Source organism: Tenebrio molitor, chromosome 2, assembly GCF_963966145.1.
Source record: "Tenebrio molitor chromosome 2, icTenMoli1.1, whole genome shotgun sequence".
NCBI classification, from domain to species: Eukaryota; Metazoa; Arthropoda; class Insecta; order Coleoptera; family Tenebrionidae; genus Tenebrio; species Tenebrio molitor.
Window position 1 is genome coordinate 30500551 of NC_091047.1, and position 27833 is coordinate 30528383.

Here is a 27833-nt window from a genome sequence, read left to right on the forward strand (position 1 = left end):
ATAAACATCTTCACGTACGAAATATAAACACAATATTTTTTCTATAATTGCTTTCAGAACTAAATTTTTGGTAGTAAATCTGAAGTATCAATGCAGTGACCATGTTGCTAGGTAACTACATAATAGAAAACAGTGCGTGAAGTGAAAAACAGAAAAACTTAAGTGTGTGAAATCGCATTTTACGCACTATTATGTATGGTTTCTATAGTTTCAATTTTACAACAGTGTAAAAAGAATGTAGAAATTTTCATCTGCTTTTTTAAACTTTTTTTTATTTAAGTATAAAATAACAACATTGCCAGTCATGCAGTATAGCAGTCATTTGACTATTATTTTATATTCGAGTGTAATAAAAACCGTAATTAGTCAAAAACAAAAATTTAATAGAAAAATAATAATAAAATACAATTTTATTTTTAATAATTCATGTTTGAAAATTTTCAAACTGGCACTTGACATGTGTTACTGTTTGTATTCCAATTGTTTTTCACGGCTTACTTGAAAATTTTATAAGCTGAATCACAATTAAAAATTGTTTTTTTTTTCACTCAGCTATGGACCACATGATAACTTTTAATACATCATTAGATTCAGAAAAAAAAACTCTACCAGACTGAGCCTCAAAAATTACATGTGTCCATTAAAACTATCGTTAGCTATTGAAAATAACGCCAAAAAAATATATTTTTTTGTTCAACACTGTCAGAATTTGAGAATTTTCTCCTATGTGAACGGATTTTGATAAATGTCACAACTTGTCAAAACGAAACGTCAAGCTAATTTTAAAGGTTTTAAGCGATTTGGAGCTGCTTCGTAGCGCATGAAAAACCATATCTTTGGTTTTTTTGTTCATTGAAATCGGATAACAAATAAAAAAGTTATGGGTTGAGGCATTTTTTATCAAACAGCCTGTAGATAACTGTCCGAGGATGACTTAGTTTAACTCGCTGGCGCTCGAGAGTACATATATCATGTATTGCTCGTTGAAAAATCAGGCACTTTCATCACTTATAGTGTAATATACTATTGTGTGTACAATCTGCTACACCATATTAAAAACGACACTGACAGCACGGATGTCGTTGAAAACGTATTATGTAATTGTGATTGTGGAGCAAAATGATATTATGAGGACAATCGCGAGCAAAGAATACTGGTACAGTATGTTACTATAGACACTTTCAAAACTCAAATTTTGATTGAGTTTTGGAAGTGTCTATAGGTAGTAACATACTCTACCAGTATTTTTTGCCCGCGATCGTATAGTGATCCCAGAACTCTAACATTCTATGTATAATAGGCAATACTAATAACGAGGGAATTAGTAGTTGACACCTCCTAGTGAGAAGAGGACACCTCCTAGTGAGAAGAGGAGCACTAGTCCAAGAGAGACTACCTGGTACCGTTTGCCCTTTTTATAAATCCAGAGCCCCCAGGCTAAAGACCGACCATTAAAGGTTTGTTTATTTACGGCCACTACCTGATTCTTTGTTAAGCCGTTTAATTTCATTGCCTATCATAAATCCTTAGAGTTCTGGGATCACTATACCTACCTATGTCATATTAGGGGGTATTCTGTATCTAGTACGTTAAAAGTAACACACCGATACAATTTTAAAGCTCCGTCAAATCGAAAAAGCTATTCTGTATCTGCGCATCCTGTTAAAATTTTGACGTACGTACGTCAAATTTGGGAGGAAGTACGTTATTTTTATGGGTCGACGATTTCCGATCCTTAAATTTTAACAGACCGTTTTTTTGCCCAGTGTATCTTCATTTTTGGGTTATGTTCTGTGAGTTTTTACAATAATTATAAACTTTTTCTTTTTTAAATCAACAAGATTGCTTTCATGCAGCACTTCGAATAAAACATCTTGTAAATGACAATTTTCCCAATTAAAAATAGATAGACATTATTTAAATGTTTATTTCATTATACAGTGAGCGGCAAAAGTATGGAATAAATTCCTTAAAAATTAAACAAATTTTTTTTCAAAAAAATCTTTGCACAGGTCAATTTTAGTTTATAAAAATACATGTTTTAGTATCAAAGAAAATTCCAAGCAGTCATTTGTTTTCGAGTTATGACGTCATCGATAGTTTTTTTAAATGGAAACCCCCTATTTTTTTTCTTGATTCTGATAGCCCTTTTAATTGTATAAATGACAGTATAAAAATTTTGTTATCTCACATAAGGAAATTTTTGAGAAAAAAAAAATAAATTTGGAAAAAATAAATTTTATAACGAACAAAAACAAGTCAAAAAATCAAGTAGGTAAATCAAACAGTCAAATGTTACTGTCAATTTCATTCGTATGTGTTATTTGTTTTACAAAACGTTTTCGAAAATGACTCATTTAACAGAAACACAACGTACAGAAATTTTAATTTTGATTGGGTGCGGGGATAAAACTAGATAAAACTAAAACAGGGGGAATTTCTTCATAAACTTGCTTATTGTCAACAAGCTGGGGGATGGCAATTCGAACATTTAATTCCATAATTTTAAATACTTACTAACACAGTTTTTGACTTGTTTTTGTTCGTTATAAAATTTATTTTTTCCAACTTTATTATTTTTTTTCTCAAAAATTTCCTCATGTAAGGTAACAAAATTTTCATACTGGCATTTAGACAATTAAAAGGGCTATCAGAATCAAAAAAAAAAATTGGGGGTTTCCATTTAAAAAAACTATCGATGACGTCATAACTCGAAAACAAATGACTGTTTGGAATTTTATTTTGCACTAAAATATGTATTTCTATAAACTAAAATTGACTTGTCCAAAGATTTTTTTGAAAAAAAATTTGTTTAATTTTTAATGAATTTATTCCATACTTTTGCCGCTCACTGTAAAGGGTGTTTTTTTAAATTTGGCGTCGAAGTAGGCGTTGGAGAGTCGATTGAGATCGCACCACTCCTGTAAAAGCGTAAGATTGAAACAGCTGATCCGTGATCCGTAATCTGTATAGTGCGTTCACAATCGACACTTCAACGCCTACTTCGACGCCAAATTTAAAAAAACACCCGTTATACTTAAAACAATCCTTATGAAAGTTATGACTAAAATTTATATTGTAATGTAGCACTGACATGCTTCTTTTTTTGGCGTTTGGCAGCACGAGTCAACACCTCATTGGCCAGCTTTATATTGGACTTTATATTGCAATATTCTTAGGCACTCTTCATGTTTTTCTGCGATATTTATTACATTAGTTTGGGGATGCTTGTGTTTTCTACTTCTTTCTTCTCTTCTGTTATGCGTATCAACACCCAACACATTAATGTCCACCCTAATGTCAGGCGTCTGCTCATGGATATCAAAGATACGCACTAGCACCACATCAGATAGTAACATCGGAAACAAAAATTACACAATAAATCCAAATACTCAAGTACTTGCCTTCCACAATTATTGCTGTCTTCTCAGCAATCACTCTTGTTTACATTACGTTAACCTCACTTTTCACTTATATTCAATCCATAGACAAATGAGCACAATACGTTGAGTGTGTTCATTTGTCTATGATTCAATCCTAACACTGTCAAATATGAATTTAATTCTCAGTGCGCAAGCGCTAAGGCTCGTTCACAATCAACTTAACGTACCCACCTTAAATTTTACCATTTTATCGGTCTACGTTATTCTGAAGTTACAGAATAGCAAATTTGTCTCCCCAATTTAAAGGTCTGTCAAAGTCCTAACTTTTAACGTATGCTTTACTTTTAACGTACTCGATACAGAATAGCCCCTATTATACATTTCAGAAATATCTGAAACATAAAAGTTACTAAATAGGAGTAGGTACTAGGTTAGGCATCAATAAAAGAGGAAAAAGCTAACAAAAATAAACACAAAACACTATAGTATGGATTTAGTTTCAAGGATATGCCTTTTTAATGAAATGATCAATTAATGCGTTATTGATAACAAAGGTATTATCTGAAAAACGTTCAGACCAGAAACTTCAGTATATTAAAAATTACAAGGAAATTTTAAATTTATTGAAGTACATACCAAAAAGTATTGGAAAATATTAAAATAGTGTTAAGCAAAACTTCTTATTATTTTTTTCTTCGGTATGCAGTGTACTATTGACATATTACTTGACATTCAAGTAAAGTGTAAATAAACCTTTAGGAATCGTAACCCCACTTCCGATTCTTGTCATTTTGACAATCAATTTAAACTGTTTGAAGCTCAGATATTCCAAAAATCCGATATGAATGAACAAAATTAGAGCAATCGTACTACATAGATAACCTGAGGTAAACGTTTTGTGTAGTAGAAATAACAAAATAATTTTGAGTTTTGAAATTTACCACCCAAAAAATAACGTTCATAATCAAGACGGTAATCATGATGACAATAAAGTACGGATTACAATTTTTTTTTTTAATTGACAGACAATGACGGCCAAAATTTTTTGTCCGCCATAGTACCTACTCTTATTTTACTTTTCACAAAGTATGTACAGATTTTAGTTACTAGTTTCATGTTCTTATACAGGGTGACGAAAAACCTTTGATGCTGTATCTTGCTTATTTTTTATCCGATTTGAATAAATGACACATCAAATTAAATAATTTTGAAAACACTTCAATACCAACTAAATAAAAAAAAATATATTGCGTCCAGTTTTTGACAGATTAACATCAGCTTCTTTTTTTCAAATAGCACTGTACATTTTTTTTATTCAGTATTGTAGAGATTTGTCTTCTAAATATAAAAATCCAAAGAACTATGGCCATTCATTAAACAAAAGTCAAGAAATTAAAGAGTAAATGTACAAAATTTAAAAATCAAGTGACCAAAATAAACAAGAGAGAAGTTTGTTCTAAATGCTCGAAATGACTAAGTAAGCTCTGAGTATTCATTTGTCAAAACAGTTTGATAATAATAATGTTGTTGTGGAAGAAAATTTCCAAAGACGATTTAGTGTTAGCGTGTGGTGTGGCATTTTTGGAGATAGAATGGACTAGTGAGTCCCTTTTTTATTGATAGCAGTCTCAATCAAACAAAATATCATATTATTTATTATCAAACGAAATAAGCAATTTTCTGGATGAGATACCATTAGCAGTATTGAAAAGAGTCGTGTTTCATCAGGACGGCGCCATACCACATAATGCACGCATGAATTTTGTATTTTTAAATCATATAAATCATTTTGGTGAACGACGAATGGGTGCTCATGGAGCTATTCGATGGCCCGCTGGATCCCCAGATTTGAATCCATTGGATTTCTTTATATTCATTCGAAACTTTCGAGACAATGTTTATTTGACCCCATCAGGTACCCAAAAAGAGTTAAGAAAAAAGATAGTGTGAGTATGTCAGGAAAAACCCCGAAATTTTTTACTGAATGCAAAGGTTGGCATTTCTAGAAGGTATCGACAGTGTCTGCAACAGCAGTGAGGAAATTGTGAGCAACTAGAATAGATTTTGTATTGTTTACAAATTTGATTACTTGATTTTTGATTTTAAATTTTTTTCATTTAAAATACATTTTTTGTTTTTTCTTTTAATGTAAGAATATTCAGAAGGAGATTCTTTATAAGAACGAATAAAAAAATATATAGTGTAATTTGAAAAAAAAAAAGTTGGCTATCGTCTGTCAAAAAATAGATGTCGAAAAAAATATCGAATAGGATAATAATGAAGTGTTTTTCGAACTATTTTATTTGATGTGTCAGTTATTCAAATCGGATAAAGAATAAGTAGGATACAGCGTCAAAGGTTTTTCGTCAGTCACTCTGTATACTTTAAAGATATTTATGTATTCTGTCTATGTTTTAAGCTTGATTCGTTTAAGACACAAATTACATTGCATAAGTGTCGCCAACTAAATTGGTGAAATCTACCTTTGAACATAAATGTGACATGTCTTGTTATGTTTCCTTTTGATAAGTATCGCGATTTTTACATTCCTATAGTTTGGGAACCGATGGAATATAGCAGTGTATCAATCTATTTCTTTGCAAAACCTTTTAAAATTACAACGAAGAGTTGCAAGGATCATTCTAAATGCTAGATAGGATAAGATATTCCAGATAACTTGCTTATGCATTTTTAATACATTCGAACAGGTATTCTTGGGATTTTTAATAATTAACACCAAACCCCAGTACGACTTGACTTTTGACCATCCACTACGCTTTTGCTGTTACTCAAATAATATTTAATCTTCCTGTCAAACAGTCCAGGAGACTGAAGAACAATAAGACAGGTCCTTAACAGCCCTTCATTAACTAAACTGTTTCTTATGACGTATTTGGTTGCCACCACCAGCCATCTCTACGAGACGCGCCCGGTCAACGGCCTAGCCGTGTCATGAGCCAAAGGTGCCCCACCCGGACATCCGGTGCTCAGGAATCATACCATGGTATAGGGAGGTTTTACGCATTAAGGTACTGATTTATAGCCCAGGTTGCCCAAACCTGCTATCACCCAGTTACCAACACACCTGGTAACTGTATCTCTATTCACTACACCACTTCCGGGTCACAATTATTCACCTGCCGTCACTCTCGTACTCGTACCTTGGACAGCCCGTCGGTCGCAGCTGCCAAGCGACACTGACTCTGTCTCGCCTGTGGAACTGTTAAAAATCACCCCCGAGTCAAGGACCTTTCACAACATAATTCATGAGCCACATGTTTGGGGTGGAAGAGGTAGTTTTTCTGTTTCGTTTTTAAAATTCTCTTACACATTTTATTTTTTAAAACCTAAAACAATAATTGTGGACTAGACAGCAAATTTCTAACCTTAACTTTTTTACGTGGGAAATGTGATGAAAAACTATACAGATTGAATCTGGCTTTGATTCTCATTGGTCAATTTATGTGGACGGAGTAGATAAAAAGTTATAACGCCAATACTATAGAGTATCGGTTTTGACGGTCCGACACAAAGCGGTTTCGGAAACATTGAACCTCCCTGTAATGATGTGATTTCTTGCAATTATGCTACTTGAAGGAACTCTATTGTTCCATCCGTTTCTAAGAGAATTCAAGAATATCTCGTTCGCCAAATTTTGAAACGTACTATCGAATTCATGAAAAACTAGGACAGCAAAACGTCGTAGTTATGTCAACTTTTCAAAAATGTTGTGGTGTAACGTTTCTACGTACTTTATTTTATCTGGTTACTATGTTACTAATGTCCAACATGTCAAGTAGATAACTTAAATTCGTTTAACGCTGGTTTGAGCATTGCTAAATTCGAACTGTCATAATGACAGACGTTGATATTTGACATTTTCATCTAGCCCAATTTACTCCAACAAAATTTTGCTGTACTTAGTTTTCATGAATTCGATAGTACAGTTGCGGCCGTTGAAATCTCAGACAGGAAAGATTTAAACACTATATAAATTCCGAAATTTGATTACCGTAAACAGGATTTTCATTAAGGATTATAAAGTCAGTGTCAGTATTTGACATATTAGGTTAGAATCGCGCGTAACTTTTGAAATGCCGCAATTATCTGATTTGCAAAAATGTGTTAGACTGAGGGACGGTGTGAGTATAAGAGCCATTGCGAGAGAAATTAATGTGGATAATGTTTGAGTGACATTTTGAGAAACGTCACTTTTAATACCATTTACAAAGCCAAAAGTTTGGCGTTGTCAAAGTGTCTGAGTTTTCAACGGCCGCAACTGTACATCGTTTTTTAAAGACAAAACTATTAAGCTACAGCCCCGATACCAACATTTAAAAAAATTAAAATAGCCTACTCTGGTCTAAAACAAAAATGAATGTATTATAGAATAAAACCCAAAAAACCACCCAGTAAACCCCACGGAGCTTATAAGCCTTGGTTTCTATTCGAACACACAACATTTCTGGGTTGATTTTACGTCACGAGTTACTTTTTCCTCCGCCCCCCAATTTTCAACGAGGCAACCTACTATACAAATTAGTCAGTTCTACCAACCTTGTACGAAAATGGGATGGAGCCCCATCTTGCTAAAACCACATACCTATACTGAGTGACTGTAATTTGATGTACGAAATTCCGTGGCCGCGATTGTACTTATGTAAACCAATTGAATATACCGTGCCTTCAAATAAATTCGGAATTAGACTGAAGTTGGGAACGTGTAATTTTTAAAGACAGCACAGCAGTGACATTTGACAGCACAGTACACGTGTTTATCCTCATCGTGACATAAAACTATTGACAACTGTCAGTGCTAAAAAATCTACCAACCGTTAATGGACAAAATAAATACACCGTGTGTCCCCAGATTGAGTTCACAAGAGGAAAACATTTTTAATTTTGATTTTATGCGAAAACTTCGGAGGAATAATATTTTTTGCTTAATTTGAAACCTCCATTTCTGTTACTAAAAAGTCCTTTTTCTACAACCGTCAAAGAAACGTGACATTTATGCATCGTTATCAAGTCGCAAACTATGTCATTTTTGATAGTGAAAAAATATTTGTCAAAAAGTTTCCTTGGATGCTAAAATAGTTATATTTTGGCATCCAAGGAAACTTTTTCACAAATATTTTAGCATCCAAGGAAAATTTTACAAAAATTAAAAAAATCTATAATTCTCAAATGCGGTTGTAGAAAAAATAGTGTTTGTATTTCGTGCACAAGATAATTGTTTTGTTGGCGCATTCGAATGAGTTTGAAGTCTCGACCTGACGGTCTCGACCAAAAACTCATTCTCATGCCGCAACAAAAAACAATCATTTTGCGCACTTAATACAAAAATAACTGTTTTAACACAGAGGAAGACTTAACATTAAAATAAAAGAAAATTCAGATAATTTTTTTTTTTTTTTGGAAAAAAATCAAACGATAATTGAATATAAAAGTATTCTATTAACTCTTCGCCGATTTCTGCACATACCATAAATTCTGGTGTCACGGTGGCGAGACCAAACATGGTCAATGGAAATTACGAGCTTATGAGGAATCAATAGATACGACGGCTAGAAAGAGTAATCCGTTGTTATTATTTGGTATCAACTAATAGAAACAGTTCAGTTCCTTTGCCTATTAATTATTTTTACGAGCGTTGCCCACTCGGTGATCACGCTTCCAATAGAAAATACTGTTTTTTCAGGAACTACATTCCCGTTTTACCCTACCGTAAAAAATCGTTCTTTATGTGAGCGTCCGCAGTGCAGAACCAACTATCCCATTTAACAACTTTTCAGGAAAATATTTCGCAACACGCCGACATACCCGGGAAATATTTTGTAATTTTTTTCCTTGTGTGTGACAAAGATTCGTTTTCAGTTGAGCTACGCTGAAATCCCTTGCAAATTGCTGGGGAAGTTGCGAGGCGGAACGAAACTGCAATTACAAAAAAAGAAAAACCGAACAAGTCATACGGTCCCCATTAAGGAGAATTACTTTAAAAACGTTGCATTCGACAACCAAACCGCTTAGCGTTTGCAGCTTTGGGCTCTTCATAATTAGGTTTTTATTATTACTTTAAGATTTTCTTGTTTTTCTGCGAAGTTAAATGGAAACGTTTGTTGGGACCGGCGCAGCGTTGGGGTTTTATTGCCCCTTCTTGTGTGAATCTCGACACAGTTACAACACGGATCGTGATTCGTGCTTTGATCTCATTTATGTCATTGCAAACCGAACTGAATGCGGGAAGTGGCTATTATCGAAATGTCAGTTTTATCACTTCTGTGAATACATGCAGACATGACTACACACAAAACAATAGTACCTACTGCAACTATGAAGGCACTATCCTAAGTGTGCACTACTCTGTGTGTCTAGTAGCAATTTTCTGACAGAAACGAAAAAAGTCCTGAAAATAAAAGAAAAAACAGTTATCATGTTTTTGAAACTGTTTTTACAAAAATAAAACTACATTCTTTTTTGAATCTATGCAGTCAGGGAAATCACTCACTCCATAAATTTTGTTAAAATAATTTGCAAGGAGGAGAAAAATACACTACTATAGTATTGCCGTTATAACTTTTTATCTGCTCCGCCCACTAAAATTGACCAATCAGAATCAAAGCCAGATTCAATCTGTACAACTTTTCATCACATTTGCCACGTAAAAAAGTTAAGGTTAGACTTTTGCTGTCAAGTCCACAATTATTGTTTTAGGTTCTAAAAAATAAAATGTCAATAAGACAATTCGAATGTCAGAAATTTTTACTGTGTAAATCAGATCGTCTTAACAACCTATTTGATTGGTAACTAAGAAAATGAAATGGGCGGGGCAGATAAAATGTTACGTTGTCCTTAGTATGTATAGAAGGTATTTTCATATTTGGTGGCGGAAACAAAAGACGAGAAAAGTCACAAAAATATATTGTCAGTGTCAAATTTCTCATAAACGCCGTAAAAAGGAATGTCTAGGTAAATTTAAATTTTTGCTAAATAGATTGAAAAAACAAATTCTAAGGAAACCAATTTTTGTCAGTGCTTCAAAAGGAAAAGTTATTCTCATATAATCAAACGTATTACAAATGATTTCTCTAGTTCGACGATGAATAACTTTCTTATTGCCAATTTGCTGCATTTCTGTCGAAATCACGAACGTCTTTGAGAAATTTGACACTGACAATACAAATTTGTGACATTTCTCAGTCTTTTGTTTCCGCCACCAAATATGAAAATATCTCTACATAACAAAAAAAAAACAAGTCCCTTTATGTAGGAAACTGAAAAACTATTTTTTCAAATGTTTCATCGATTATTTTTTAAACAGTCCTGTCAGCCAATCGTAACGAGGAAAAATTTCAAATCGACCAATAGCATCAAAATTACACTGACTATTTCCTTCGAAAATTTAAGCCAATCAAAAAGCTCGAATATTTTAATTTTAGCCAATAGCGATCGAATTACAGCAATAATACTGCACTAGTGCAATTATCGATAATTTGTACTAGTGCCAAATTTTCGCGTAGTCCTAATTAAAAAATCATTTGGTATTAATTTTATATTTTAAAAGAATTACGTTTATTTATACTTACTTATCATGTAAATTTTTCTCAGGAAATAGTCTGCCAAAATATCCTCTCGTGCATGTCAAATTGTCGATAATTTTCTCTCGTGCGCTCCGCGCACTCCAGCAAATTATCAACAATTTGACATGCACTCGGGATATTACTAGTGACAATTTGCTAGTAGCTAATTACAGCGACAATTTTTTCACGTTGTTTCATTGGACCTTTGTTTAAATAAATGCATAAAAAAGTTAGCATAGCTGTTTAAATCTTACCTCAGTTTTTGCATTGTTTGTGTTTTTACACGAGTAGTACGTTCACAATCGACTCTTCAACGCCAACTTTGATCGGAAATTTAAACGATATAACTATCGGGTGTTTTTTTTTTAATTTCACCTCATAGTAGGCGTTGAAGAGTTGATTGTGACGCACCACTCGTGTAAAACGTAAGATTTAAACACCTGATCCGTGATTCTTCATCTGTATAGTGCGTTCACAATCAACTCTTCAACGCCTACTATGAGGTGAAATTTAAAAAAACACCCGATAATATGTAGGATCTAAAAGTCAATATTATTTGTGTCTTCCCCGGAAGTGATATTAATTTTAATTTTTCAAGTGACGCTTCTCATTGTCAGACATTTTCATTCCTCCTCCCATCCACCCCCAATTCACCCAATTCAATTCCTTGAAATTTTGTAAATAAATTCCTTGTAGATACCCTCTTATTCTTAAGTGTTATACTTTTACGATTGCCCCGTTTCCCTCGCTCGAAACGTAGCCAATTGGTAGGGAATGAATTAAAAAAGAGCCGGGACCGAGATAACGTCATTCATTCGTTATTAAATTTTCTGAGGGTAAATAAACCGCAGATGGGTTATTTTCAGGCTAAGATAAAAAAAAAATTTAATAACAGAAAAACATAGCGCTCTCCGCCTCGTGAAATAATATAAACGACAAATATAATAGGACAGAGAAGGCAATCGAGATAAGGTTTTATCGCGGGTAAAGGGGAGTCAATTAATTTTATTATTATGAAGAACCGAGACTTTGCCGAGTTATGAACAATAATTCTGCATTTACGTCGGCCGGTTTATGAAAATTCCGCGACACGAGCAAGGACCGACATCTGTTGATTGTTTTCGGGGGCGGACTCACAATTAAGCGATCAAAAAATGCAACGAGCGAAAAGTATTCGCAAGCGAACACATATTTCTGAAACAAAGCCGACATTGTTTCAGAAAAACTTAACCAGAAATACCGAGTTCCGCAAGTATGCGTTTCGCTTGATTTGGTTCTTTATTCGGCTGCAGATGTTCCCCAAAATTACCCGTCCGAATGGATATAAGAATCGCGGAAAAGGATTTGATTTATTGCGCTTCTGCCAAAATTGAAATAATCGAACCGAGTGATAAATTACGTGAAATATGAGAAGGGAATAAAATTTAAAGCCGGTCGATGGGATAAAAGGCGTATTTTAATACGCATTTGTAAACTTGACCCAAATTTTCGTCCAAATTTAACATTTTAGTTAGATTTAGACGATTTATTTTCGGCCGACTAATATTTCGGGGCTTGGAGCTCTCGGCGCGATAGTAATGTGTTTTCGTTATAGTTGGGTGTTGACCATAAAACATCCAACTTTCGAAGGTATCAACTGGTGGTCTTTTAGGCTAACTTCGCGAACATTTAGATTTTGGCTGGAAAGAAAATGTATCGATTTGTTTCAGGCTGTCATTTCTTAAATTTATGCAATCTGAAGAGACGTTGATAAAAAATTTCACAGCAATGATCTTACTCGTAGTGATCTTATAAATTTTTTTGCAAACATTTGTTTACGTAGGTCTTTACATTTGACGTATACAGGATGTTTCATAATTTACGAGCTTTCCATACTAAAATATCTAGATTGAAAACTTCTAATAAATCATTCATAGATAATTTTTTTAATATTTAATAGACCATTGAAAGATAATTTCAAAATTATCAATTTTTCTAAAAGAAATTAAACAACATTAATAATAATTTCAGTATTATTAAGAGTTAGCTCAATTTGGATAAAATGATAAGAGTTTAGTTTAGTTCTGTCAATATCGACTGGTCTGCAAAAGAATGATTTATTATGTTTTTTTTTTCTTTATGAGAAATACTAGTTTCTACCAAGTACTATGCCGGCCAAAAAATTTCGTCCACCCTTTTCCTGTCATTTCACAAAAATTGGGTGTAGTTTAACCTTTATTGTCATTATGATTGACGGTTGCAAATTAAAATTTGAAATTTATTACTGTCACCCATAAGAATAAGAATAAGAAGAACATAATTTGATTGACACATGTAATAGTTATTTATGTGACGAGCTTAGTAAATTAATCTTTACGGGCGGGCTGGCAATTGTTGGACGAGTGACATAAGGAACGAGTCTCCATAAGCCCAGTAAAGATTAATTGCTAAGCGAGTTGCATACAAACTTTTATTTCCACCTTCAGCCTTTAAATTCCGTTTTTTAATTGTTAGTTATGTTTATAAAAATTTTGTAATGAAAAGCGGTGGGGTAATTATACCTACGTCGTCATGGTGTTGAGATAAACAACAAAAATACTGCCAGAAGTTCTGTGAAATTTGTTGCAAAAAAAAAGAAAAGAAAGAATGGCTTTAATGCCCGATGAAGACTTTGAACGCGATTTTCTTGAAATGCAAGAAAATAACCACGGAATTACCAACGCTGCAAGTGCGGTTCTCTACTGATTGGATCCCAGGAGCGATATGAAAATGACTTTCGAAACAGATCAAAATGCATTATTAACGTATGTAATTTGCAACAATTGATAGTTAAATTTGTTTGTGTTTGTAATAAACTTTTTTTAAAAATCATTTAATTAATTTTGATTGTTTATTTTTTGACGAGCCTTGTAAAGTCTTTACAGGTCCCTTCTACGTGCCTGTTAAATATTACAGGGCTCTGCCTGTAATGACCCATTTACTTAGTTACCACAAATGCCTATAAAGTGTCATTTATGTAGTTAGAAGGCGGAAATAAACATGTGAAGTTAGGTTATTCCTTCCTAAAGGCTGCTTTACAGCATACAATACGTGAGTGGAATGACAGTTGTGGACGAATTTTTTTGTCCGCCACAGTACATAGTACATCAAAAGAAGAGGGCACTTGGAAAAGGAAAATAGGAGTATAAAATAAATTTTTAAACTGCCAGCTAGAATAGTGTCAAATTTCTATGTTTTATGAGAAATACTAGTTTCTGACAATATTCAAAGGCAAAATAACAATAAAGCCTGAACTACTCGTACATCGAATTGTTTAAAACCGACATAAGCTGTAATTTAAAAAACACCTGAGATTTTTTTGGAACAAATTTTATTAAAGAAAAAAATCCAAATGGTGCTAAATCAGGGAAATAAGATTGGTCTGGTATTACCTAAATCATAATTCTACGGAGCGATCAACAATTACTTAGATTAGGGGCGGCTATGACTTTGACAGTGTCAGATTTTTTGCTAACTAAGCTAACAAACGTCAAACTGTTACTATTGTAAGACTTGGTTTTTGCCCAAGAGGATTATCCACTTAATATTTGACAATTAATAGATCCAAGTCGTCGGTACACGTTAAATTAGACAATCTCAGCTACAGTCGTACGATAATGTACAATCGGACTCACCTCCACCTCATTCTGGCAAAGCACAGGTCCGGACTCGGGTCAGCTCAATTGGGTCGGTACAAACATAAACGATAAATACCTGACACAACTGTCACAAATCAAGAATATATAGTCATTCACCAGGGGGTTTCCTCCCTCCTAACTCAATCATGACGAGGGGCTCCAACCACGGGCGTTGTCTTCAGAACGCTACATTCCGGGGTTGCGTTGCATGTTCTGATAGCACCTGTAACCGCCCAGTGTGCAGTTTGGGATGCACAGCCCGCCCGCAGTCTCTGCAGAAGGAGACCACCAATGCCAGCGTGAGAGCGCGACAGCTCCCGTCCAAATGTTCCCTCAGCACCTGGGAACCGGGATTAGGTACCTCACAACCTTTTATCAAGCAAACGTATAATCTTGTGCATTTGATTGCCGCCACCGGCCATCCCTACAAGATACATCCGATCAACGCCATCGCCGTGTCATGAGTCAAAGGTGTCCCACCCGGACCTAGCCCGGTGCTCAGGAATTATACCATGGTATCTGCCAGAGGTTTTAACACATTGATGGTACTGACATCATAGCCCAGGTTGCCCAAACCTGACACCACCCAGTTACCAAAACACCTGTTAACTTTATCTCTATCACCGACTATTACAAGCTTAATTCACTGTATCACTCTCGAGGCCACACTTGCCCTCACTCCGTGCACCTTGGACAGCTCCATTCAGTTTACAGTTGCCAAGCGTCACTGCCTCGCCTCGCCTGTGTTAAAAATCACCCCCAAGTCAAGGACCTTTTTGAATATAATTTTAATTTATGTAACATAACATGTTTGGCTCGAAGAAGTAGTTTTTCTGTTGCGTTTTTAAAATTCGCTTACACTATTAATCAAGTTTTAACGCAAAAATGGTTTTTACTTCATATGCTCAATTCTTGAAATCGATGGAATTAATTCTCATTGGAAAAATAGCAAATTTTCTCATGAGAAATGCAAAAGTGTATTCTGGACTTATATCACACGGATTATTCCACTAGTAATCCGGAGAATGATTTCACTGAGGGCTGGTTTCACCAACGCCAGTTAACGTTAACTGTAGGTTAAAATGCTTCGTTACCGTAGTTACCAACTTACTATCCCACCTCCACCCGGCGGCACGGCAATTTTGCCGGAGTACATACACTATTACGGATATTACTATCAAGTAATAGTGCATTTTGACTTTGTTGTGTATTATGTTCTGTGTCAATGTTAAGGAACTTCCTCACGATGTGACAGGAGTATAATAATATACCTTTTTGAATTTCAACTACCAATGTGTTATCTAAATCCAGAATTTTTAAATTTTTAAAAAGAGATTGCGGTACTATTCCCGTTGCTGAAATTACAAGTGGTAAAATCGATTTTTTTTCTAAACACCAAAGATTTCTCATAGCAACGGAGAGCTCTAAATATTTATTAATTTTTGTATTATATGTCTGTGTTATATTATGTGAATTTGGAACAGCTATATCTAAAAGGTATGCTTGCTTTTGTTGTTTATTTAAAATTATAATGTCTGGTCTGTTATGCTTAATATGAATGTCCGTTAAAATTGTTCTATCAAAATATAACTTGTAACTGTCAGTTTCCAAACAACTTTCTGGTGTATAACTATAATGTGGTTGTGTATTCTTTAATAAATTGAGAATGTTGTTACACAGTCTAGGACTGGTTTACAAATCTATGAGGGGCATGATGACCAACTCAATAGACCGGGACCAATGGCTTAAGGTGACTTCCGAATCACGAGATAGAATATAGCCTTTTTTTTTCCGCCCTGGGTCGGAATCGAACCCGCGACCCTTGCGTCCCTGAGCCGAAACGGACTCCCTTAGGCTATATTCTGCCTTAAAATTTGTTACACAGTCTAGGACTGGTTTACAAATCTATGAGGAGTATGATGACCAACTCAATAGACCGGGACCAATGGCTTAACGTGACTTCCAAATCACGAAACCTACTATTACAACAATGTTTTCGTATATTTTAACCTACAGTTAACTTTAACTGGAGTTGGTGAAACCGGCCCCTAGTGTTTATCATGGGAAATAGTTATTTTTCGCCAGAAATTTAAAAAATTCGACTGTCAAATGTGACATTTCTGTTAATAATTGTGTTTGTGAAAGAAAAAAATGAAAGGATTCATTGCATTCCAAGTTATCGAAAATGAAGATTTGGCTCAAATAATGGTTGCCCAAGCACAAGTTAAATTAAACACAGAATTGAATTTTCCTTGCCGCAAAATGTCATTCTGTTCCATCAGAAAAATAAGTTTTCTTTTTTGTAGGCCTGAGAGATGTCCACAACGCTTGGCATGCTACTGTCTTTTCTTAATAAATGATCAAAATCCGTAACGTCTATACAAGTTGTCCCAGAACTCGCGCCCCAGAGAAAACAGACAAATGCCGACGACAATCTCGATTCTAAAAATGCAAACGAAGAACAATTAAAGGCTTGCATAAGAAAGTTGTGAGACATCTAAGATCCACCAATCCCAGAAAGGGAACTCTAAGGTGTTAATGTGAATGAAATTGGTTGCTAAGTTTATAAATTGTCACAATTAAATAATGTAAGAATGACATGTCCGCTAAAGTGTCAACATCAACATGGTAGGTTAAGGCAGATGTTATTCAAGATGTCACACTCGCCATCATCTTAATCAAGTTTTAGTTTGTTAAATAAAACAACAAATGGCGGTTCTGAAAAGAACCTTGTTTATTATAACGCGTGAGCTTATGTTAAAAAAACAGGAGAAATGGTATACCTAATAACATAATAATAACAACAGAAAAAACATAGCCAAAACGAATCACGAAACGAAAAATAAATGCAATCAGAGCAAGTGCTCAAAGTGGCCCCCATTCATTTGCAAGCATAACCGTGCCCACCGTAACAGACTCCGTTTAGAATTTATAACCATTTCAGAAGTAATTGTAGCAAAAGCTTCCTGAATGCAACCCCTGAGTTGTTCTTCTGTGTAAATAGGCTGCTTGTACACAACATTTTTAACGTGGCCCCAAAGAAAGAAATCCAAAGGATTTAAATCGGGAGATCGTGCAGGCCAGTTTCGTGGACCGCCACGACCTATCCATCAATCAGGATACTGTTGATCCAAAATTTCTCTAGCTCGTCGACCGAAATGTGGTGGTGCGCCATCGTGTTGAAACCAGTCGTTAATACGGAAAACAAGTGGAATGTCTTCAAGCAAATTTGGAAGTTCTCGTCCAAAAAATCTGCATAAATGTCTCCCGTTAACCGTGCAGGAAATTCAATTCAAAAGGTTATACCTAAAGAGGGAAGTTCGATGACATGTAAACTAATTTCTATTGCAGACCACACACACACCACAGACATACCACACGATTCCCTAATAGACCAGCCCACAAATTTATGAAAAATCTTTCTTGAAATGCTCTTGGAAATAGAGCATGTGGATGTTCTTCCGCCCAGATGTGCCAATTATGCGCATTGAAGCATCCATCCTTGTCTCCCGAAAGTCGATTCATCAAAAAAAAAAAAAAATCCGAGAAACAAAATTTGGGGTGTTTTCTTTTAGATTTAAAAGCCATGTGGCATCCCATCTGGCAGGGTAATCTTCTGGCTGCAAATGTTACACACGCGTATAATGATACGGATGTCGTCTTTCAGTCTTCGTCACTTGATGTACAGAAGAAGTTTTCGAAATATTTAATTCCTGTGCAACTTCTCTAATGCTTTCGGTACCTTCTTCAAAGGCATCTAAAATAAGCCTCTTCGTTTTCAACAGTGCGTACAGCTAGGGGGGCCTCACCAGTTTCCTTCCTATTTGGTAAAATGTGGTCTATCTCGATGGTTCGTGTGATAGCACTCAGAATCACTTTGTGATTGGTATGATTCCTGTTAGGAAAGCGTTGGGCATACATCCTTGCCGCTGCCCTAGCATTTCGTCCACATTCTCCGTAAATTAACAGCATTTCCACATAGGTGGTACTAAATCGATTTTAAGGAATTCGAACGCAATCTTGACACTGACGTTTCTCAAAAGTTTCATAGCCGACCAGTTTATTGAAAACGTAATAAAACCAATCACCTAGCAACAATGTTGAGAATTACACCTGGATGGCTTACAACGCTCTGATTTGTCGAATAAAAATGTTTTTTCGTGCCGCCGGCCGGAATTTGGTAAATTACAGATCTCGAAATCGTCCAGAAACACATGCATTGCCGGCCTAGTCCGGCTAAAAGTAGGGATTTCGAGTTGTCATCGGTTTCGGTTGGCATTTGTTATCAGAATTCTATCAAACGTCAATGTTTGTTATGTGGATGGCTCGTTAAAAATGTTTTTCTATTTATAACAACGTACAAACTACAAAGAAGTAATATTTAACTAAAGCGATGTTGATTTTAAAATTTAAATGTTTAAATGTAAGTGTTGCCAACACAAAAATAGTCCCTAATACCAATTATTAAAACAAGTGCTTTAACTTTCATTTAACAAAAATCCGCAGAAGTCGGCACGAAAAATTTTGTGTATCACACGTCCAGAAACTGTTTTGCGAGCATTCGTACTTACAATACTCGTCTGTCGACTCGTATTTGCAAACCGTACTCATGCTCGCAAACGTGCAGTTTCTGGCCTTGTGATACAAATAACTATTATTTTGAATATCGTTGAAGCTACAAATTTTTTTCTTTGGGAATTTTTATTTGTCTTTTGATGAGGATTTCTCCTTTTTTCTCTGGGGCGCGAGTTCTGGGACACCGTGTATTTATGAGATGACAAATGTGACACCGACATAAGACCACTAGACGCCCCGTCGATTTTTAAATTAAAATTTTTAAAGTCTTCAATTGTTTGGGAAATCAAATCATGTGGACTAATTGTCAAGTCAATGCGCAATGTCATAAAATAATTATTTAAGATATAAATGAAAAAAGTTATCCTTTATTGCACGAACGGGTTTAAAATACGAGCGAGGTACGAGCCAGTGTTTTAAAGCATGTCAGTGTAATAAATAACTGACATCCTTTAAAACACTCGCTCGTACTATGGCGGACAATAAATTTAGGCCGGCCTGTCATTGAGTTGACATCAAAATGTGAAGCTGGCATTATGTTCAACTAACCCCATTTTCGATTTTTGTCATTCTTGTCATCGTGACAGCGATAATCAAAATTAAAATTGGGAAAAGAAGCGTGCATCAGAGAGAAGTGCTACTACAAATCAGTTATGCTAGTGCGTCATGATCTGTAAGTTACGAAAAAGGCAAAGGAAACGCCAAACAGCTTGAAAACCTTCAGTTTGAGAAACTGACACATCAGTCATAATGACAATAAATGGTCGCTTGCATTGACTTTTTTGACATGTCAGAAAGTTGCCGGCTTAAATTTATTGTCCGCCATAGTACGATCATAACGTTTTACTTTTAGAGTAATTATAAATTTATTTACACTTGACAAAAAAGTTCATTAATTAAATATACATTATATTTTTGTTTATATGAAATAGTTTTAAAGTAGGGGTATTCCAGCTCCATCGAGAAATTCATCTTTAGCAGATCTCCATTTCTTTCTTGATCTTCTCAAACACATGCTCGATGCTCGGAGAATAGCGCAAGTTGGATGCTATAAGGCTTTTGCCAACGATCTGCTAATTTGTCTGCCAAAATTTTTAAAAAGTTGTTAAATTCAACACCAAAAAAGCCATCTGTAGTTGTTACTAGAGGTGTGAATGTAGCATGTCTTTCTTCACAGGCTGGCGTATATTTTGTTTTCTTCTCTTTTTCTGATTTTCTGAGCACGGATTGTAATGTCATTGAACTATAAGATGAAGCATCAGCATCTACGATGCGAATATCAAACAATGCTTGTACTTGCGGTTCCCATACACCACGACATGCAAGATCACCTTTAAGAGAGATTTGATTTGTCATAGGGTTTTGTTCTTTTATAATAGGTTCACGGATGCAACATCCCCATGCTGTTTCCATCATGTCTCCCAAAACATCACGAACTTCATTATGTCTTCGAATGATTAGACCTCCTCGACGACAACAAAGAGCATGATCGATGTTAAATGGTTTTCCACAACCATCACAAGTTGAAGGGAGACATATCAAAATTCCATTTTTTCAATGGGATGACATTTAGCCAGCCAGATGATTTTGATTTAGGATCTGTTGCATTACTTGAGATTTTTCAAAAGATTCACCAATATAACCGCCTAAGAAACGATGACCTGTTACAATTTTTATTCCTGAGCCACGAAAAACTTTTTGAGCTTCAGATACATTGTTAGGATGTGTAATTAGGAAAGATTTCATACCTTGTGGAAAGTATCCAACAGATGGACTATATTTATTTAGTTTATTCCACCAAGCATTAACGGAAGCTAATTTTACTTTTAGTAATTATTTTATTTGAGATTTTTTAAATTGTGACATTTACAACAAATTGTATTATTTTATTCTTACAGTTCTGTGCAATAAAAACGTGCAATAAAATTTTTATTGCACAGTTCAATCAGTTCACTTAGCGGCAACTTTTTACACGACCGTAGATAAAAAATCAAATGCGCATATATGAAATGTCATACAAATGTTATCTTTACCCCACTCACACAGTCGCCACATAAATTTTAAGGCCCACGAGATGCCCATGTTATGACATTTTTGCCGCTTTCATGTGAACTGTCAATTTTTGTCGCTGTCACTGTTATTTTTTGGGTGAAAAGTGCGGTGATGAGAATTTTATTTTTTTTTTATTAGTAACCTATTTTGCTTATTTAAAGCACGTCTCAGCGTGTATAAATCCAACTTTCAAAAACGCCCGTTTTTTTAAGTTTCCATGGCAACATCAACAACCCGAGAGGACCTGAGAAACGTGAAGCCTAAATGTTAATTTTTTAATGATTGATCTGACAGGAGTACCTTGTAACCTCAAATAAAATACTACTAACAAATGTTTCAAAAGCTTTAATCAAATACTCAACAACCCTAATCTTTTAAATGAATGTGAATAATACAGTTGGGATTAAGTGACAGATTGCAAATTAATTTTGTTTTTTTTCATTTTCCATGACAACGGAAGATATATTCATGTCACATCACTAATGTATTCACGTTCTAATTTCCATTTTTTGTAATATTAATATAGTATATTAAAAGACAAGTTTCATAAGACCAGTCTTGAAGCACGAATTCAAGATTAAAAAACGAGTGGCGTAGCCACGAGTTGTTTTAAAGAATGAGTGCTTCAATTGCCCTTCAATTTGCCCTTTTTAAGCCGTTTTTAAACAAAAATGTTGACTTTCCTCGATTTAGGGATTTTCGTGGCGGTTGGTAATGTCTTAATTTTAAAAGTGAAAATTTGAGCCAAGTCTTCAAAGTCGCCTTTTGTTTTATCCAAATTCTGTCACAAAACACGAATATGAAAGATAATCTTTCATGTACGCCCGCTGAAATACATGAAATTCCCAAAAATACGGTCGCGAATTTGTTGCTTGATAAATCCTCATAAATAATTCTTTGCACATTTTGTAATTTAAACTGACACGCAAGACGAATCAAGCTTTGCCAACCTAAAAATTTTCGTAAAATGTTCCGTGAAATAATGGCTATAAGGACATCCCAGATGATGACGTCGCGTTCGTTAATATGTCTATTAGAGAATCAAAATGGAGGCAAATTACAAAAACAGTATTTATGATTTCAAAGTATACCAATAAAAAAAATAGCGTAAAGTATTCGTGGATAACTGGTCTTTAAAACACTTGCTCTATTTTGAACACTCCGGCTGCGCCGGCGTGCCCGAAAAATCGCGCGTATTATCCACTTATACCGAGCGATCATTTAAAAAATAAATCGAGTTAGCTTTGGCGCCTATGCTATATCATGGGTTGCCATAGGTAACACGCCGACTCGATTTATTTTTTTATTGATAACCCTGTAGGTACCTATTCACAGTCGAATACATTTTTTAACAAAATAATGAATTTACATATGGCTTTTAGAATATCTGAGTGGTGACATCGAGAAATAAACTTTATCATTTTATTTTTATCATAATAACTAATAAGCAAAATGTACATTTCATTGTTTTGAATATTTTGCAGTTACGAGGTTTTATTGTATCGCCGACCACATTTGTCACTAACTCTTAAATGCAAATTGTAATTAATTACTTTTAAAAAGGGCACATTTTGCTGAACAATTATTGTTCCCACAGTTTGTTGAATAACTGTGTGTGAACGTCAGATTTATTAGTCTTCCATCCGAGCTTGTCAAACTTTTACTCGTTTTGAAAATTGCGCTTCAGGCAATTGTAAAAATTCAGCTAATCAACCATCGGTTATTACGACATTTATTGACCTTTATCCGAATTTACCTACGGGTAGTTTGTGGAATATAAAATCTAAACATTATTCAAAACGGTGGCCCCTTGACTATGATTATTTGATCAACGAAGTTAAGTAATGTCGGGCGTGGTGTTTGGATGGACGACCGCAGCGGGAACACTTGATTTCACTGTTGTTTGTATTTTTCTAAAAGTGGACGTAATGCAAAATAAATGATACCTAATATTAAAAAATTGTGTTTTCAGTAATACGATGAGTAGTCAATGTTATGCCGATTATTTTTGTGGTGGTGTTACGAATGTCAACGGCGCTGGAAGATGAATTTGATGAGTGCGCAGCACGAGTCGAATTCGAAAGCGCGGTTGACATGAGTAACACCACCGCAAAAATGATCTGCTTAACATTGACTACGAATCGTATTTGGAGGACTATTTAATGAATCAAATTCCGCAATTTTTTTTTTCAGTTTTTCAAGTTGTACATTTCAATTTGTTGGAAAATAATATTTCTGTGTTAATTTTTCGCTGCAAGAGAAGTTTTAAAATAAAGATTTTCATTTGTTTAAAATATTCACTTCAATGACTGAACTTAAGGACAACGTACAATATTCGATGATATTTTTACTAGTCCAATATCCGCTGCAATTCTTTTGCAATCATGGAAATCACCAAAATTAAGTTTGTTTCATTGGTTGACGAACATTAAGTGACAGATGAATTAAACAGTCAATGAAATTATCACTGCTTGATAGAAATATTCGTAATGATAAATAAACTCGGTGTCGATGCCCTTTTTTTCCAACAAAAATCTTCGAATGTACCCTTTTATTCAATAAAAAATGGTACAAGTGCTGCACTCAATTTTAGCAATATTTTGCTAATGTAAGTTCTTTTTAAGGTTAAAACTTTACATAAAACGTTACCGTCAAGTTCCCATCAGTGTCGCATAATTTTTACAACAGTATTCTTATTTTTTATAAATTCTTTCAAAGTTAAAATTTAATTAGACTTTTTATTGAATAGAAGTGTTCGTAAAGATTATTATCATCAACCTTATCAACATCGTCATTAAATGAACATTTGATATTTTGTCGTTTGCTAATTTAACAACAAATATTTATAGGTACGTTAATTAAAAATTTACATAATTAGCTGGAAACGTGATATTGATCATCAAGCTTTGAATAAGCAACCATGATGAGATTTATTGGCACTAGATTATTTCCAGATGCAAATGCATCTGTGCAGTATTGTTCAAATTACGTAGGCATGTAATTTATGGCAGCAACGTAATTATGAAATGTGACATAGAATATCACGACTTAATCGAATTAGCAAATTGACTTCCGTAAGTGTATAATTTCTGGTTAGCTGGGCAACCACGGTAATTAATTTTCATTATTGTCATTTTTTTCAGTTACAAGTAGCAACTTATTCTAGATTCGAAAATCCAATATCAGTTGAATTTTTGTCTATACAGTTTTGTTCAAAAAACTGTTGTACAGAATTTATAGTGTATGAACATCTACATGATTTCGTAGTTTAACATTAAAAAAGTGTTGTACAAGCTTTATTGCGTATACGCTTCCTAGCAACACCTACTAATGCTTATTGAACAAAAAATAGAAAAAACAAGTTCCACATAAAGACAAAGATACATCCATGGTGATATTTTTTAAATCCGATACACACAGCTGTACAACACTTCAATGAACACGACTGTACGTGGTTGCATCGAAATCTTCTGAGATATGAGGATATATTTAATTAAAAAAAAAAACACATTTTTAGATATTATATTTTTTAGTTTGTCACATTAATTTATGCAATCGCTGTAACAATACATTAAAACAAAACTTGCACTTGTAAATCGGATACTATGGGCCAGTTTATAGAAGGAGAATTAAATTTTAATGGACGATTAACCCATGAATCCTAAACTTCGATTGGTTCAATCTGATCATGTGTTCAGTTACTCTCGCATTTGATTACAATTAACTTAATTTGGCTTCTGTAAATTGCTCCTTAGTCTTTTAACAATCTATTCATAATAATAAGCATTTATATACCTAGTCAAGGTCAAATGTAATTTCGTATGGTGAAATACTTCTCAAAATATTACCCGAATACTGCAACCGAATATACGTCTGATGTGCAGTTCAAAATCACTGTGTGACTGCGGATTTTCAATGCAGAGTTAGAATATGGCCCGCACATAATAGTAGGTATATTATGCACCGAGGGAGTGAAGTGGATGATTTTTACCCGAGGTGCAATTTGTAGCCCGAGGGTTCTACAAAGCACTGAGGGTAAAAATCATTCACTCCCGAGGTCCATATACTATTTTTTGCACGACTCACCGATTTTAATAGAAAAAAGCCGAAAATTTGTAAATTATCACTAACTGTCAAGCTAAATTGAAGTGTCATGTTGACAGTTAAAAATAATTTTTAACCTTTCGGCTTTTTTCAATTAAAATTTTTGAATCGTGCAAATAATAGTATCTGTACCTCGGGATGCATGATTGTTACCGTCGTTGCTTTGTAGGACCCTCGAGCTTCGCTTTCGGGCTACAAACTGCACCTCGAGTGAAAAAAAAAATAATTTTTTGCCCAAGGGGAAAAAAGAGCCACTTTACTTCATACAATCAGGGAGTAAAGTTGCTCATTATATACAGGTCGTGCAAAAAAAAAAGATTTAGAATTTAAGTCAAAACTGACTATTTTTCGACAAGGACTTTACTGTCTGTAACTTTAATCCGTACCTATAGCAAAATAGTATAAAAACAGTGTTCAATAAATAAATAAATCTAGCCTGGATAACGTACCCCCTTTTACAACTCATTTATACGGGGTGATCAAGAAGGACTATTTAAGTTGGTAGCACTGGATCGTATTTTAAATCGTATAACAGGAGTAACTTCCGGTTGTTGGTGGCTTATCCTTATTAATGATATACCTATGTATATCAGATATTTGTTAAATAAACCAACAAAATATATCCAGTCGCAGTGTTATAAATAACCGAATTAAAAAAATTTCTTAATTGTACTACCAACTTAAACAGTCCTTCTTGATCACCCGGTACATTATAAGTGAATATTTTGCGTACACCTATGTATACAAAAATAAAATAATAAGCAGACTTCTTCCGAGGAGTCAAACATCATAAGACACACTTTAACTAATTAATAATAATGAATATTATCTCTTAGCGAACTGCAGGATCAGTTGTGGGATTGAATAATAATAACATAATTGTAACCTACTTAGCTTTGTCATAAATACTGTTACCACATCAACACCAATTTTTTCCCTCCTTGCTACTTAGTTATGGCTAAAATATTATCTAAGATTCTTTTGTTTTCATTTCTAAACCCAACGATATTTATTGTAGTATTAGGTAACAAATACCCTGAGGTATTCCGGAACCTACAGAATATTGAACTGAAGGAAATGTGATCTGCAATACATGATTGTAATGTAATAGTATATTACGATACATACATAAGGACGCCTTTAAAGTACGCTCGAGGAGTTTAAGAGCACGACGCGTAGCGGAGTGCTTTTAATGTCGCAACTGCTTTAAAGGCCCTTATAAACATGTACCATACGCTATTTTTTATTATATCTGTACTACAATCTGAAAATTATAACAAAAAAAGTAAATTGAAATACCTTTTCAGAAGTAATCTGTGTCATTAATCGTTGATGTAGAAATGGTCAATTGTTGTTGTTTCGTTGCTATGTATATTTGTTATAAATTGCGTATAAATGTGTATTTATCATTGTTCAAAATGTAGGTGAATTTGTTGTTACCTAAGCAACCTTTAAAGCTTCAGTGTTTTAAAGGCCCTTTTTCGCACGCCATTTTAGTGTCAAAAACAGGGATTATGATTCGGGTATAATAAAAAAAGTGTTTAACTTCTCACGCAATAGTAATTAAACAAAACTGTTAGCCATGCACGTACAAATTTTGAAATTATTTCGTTGAATAAAATTTTGTGTGATACATTTTTGTACATCTCACAAGGATTCTGTCCAGTTGCCCTTCATTATATTTTTGTTACTTCAGTTTCTTGTAGTAGGTACATATTTTAAATCTTTCAGAAAATATGCGACAGAGAAACTTGCATTTCGACGCCATCTGTCATGAAATGCTCTGATCTAATATTCTGTCAAAGAAAGCAGTTTTTTCATTTTTTACTTTCAACTTCCGTGGCCTTAGCTTTTTGTAAAGTTTTGTTAAGCAAGTTTTCTTTCTGCGTAATATTTTATTATTATTTGATAAGAATACCGAAGACCGAACAAACACAATTTTTAAGAAGGACCTGTTCTGACATTTTCATTGCTATTTAGACGTCAGTAGTGGATTATGATTAAAAAAAATCTTGCTAAAAAGAGAATATGATAACTTCCAAGAAATCAGTCTATAATTTGAAATGTCAAACTATGTACTAGACTTAAGTACAGGACATTTTTCCAATGCATCGCGTATTTTAGAAATTATTAATACGTGCGATCAACAATTAGGTGCTTAGATAAGGGGCGGCTATGATTTTGACAATGTTAAATTTTTCGTATCTTTGCTAATTTAGCTAATAAGCGCCAAACAACTGTCACTATGAATTAAATTTTAACGCAAAAATGGTTTTTACTTCAGAACATAAAAGATTCATCATTGGATCGTCATGGTGTTTTCAATAACTGGGAATGGACATACTCGTACATTGCTGTTGCCTGTTTACCCAAGTTTCGGTAAAAATTCCAAATTTAAATTGAAACAGGTATATGCAACTGAAAATAATTCCGTGCGTCCAGACCATCTGATTCGGACACACGTTCCAAATTCCAAAGGCTTC

General features: G+C 34.4%; 1 protein-coding gene across 3 annotated transcripts in view; it reads left to right on the forward strand.

The window, feature by feature from the left end:
- Nucleotides 1-27833, forward strand: part of Dgk (diacyl glycerol kinase 1) — a 166574-nt gene that overhangs the window by 1349 nt on the left and 137392 nt on the right. The gene's annotated exons all lie outside the window — the stretch shown is intronic.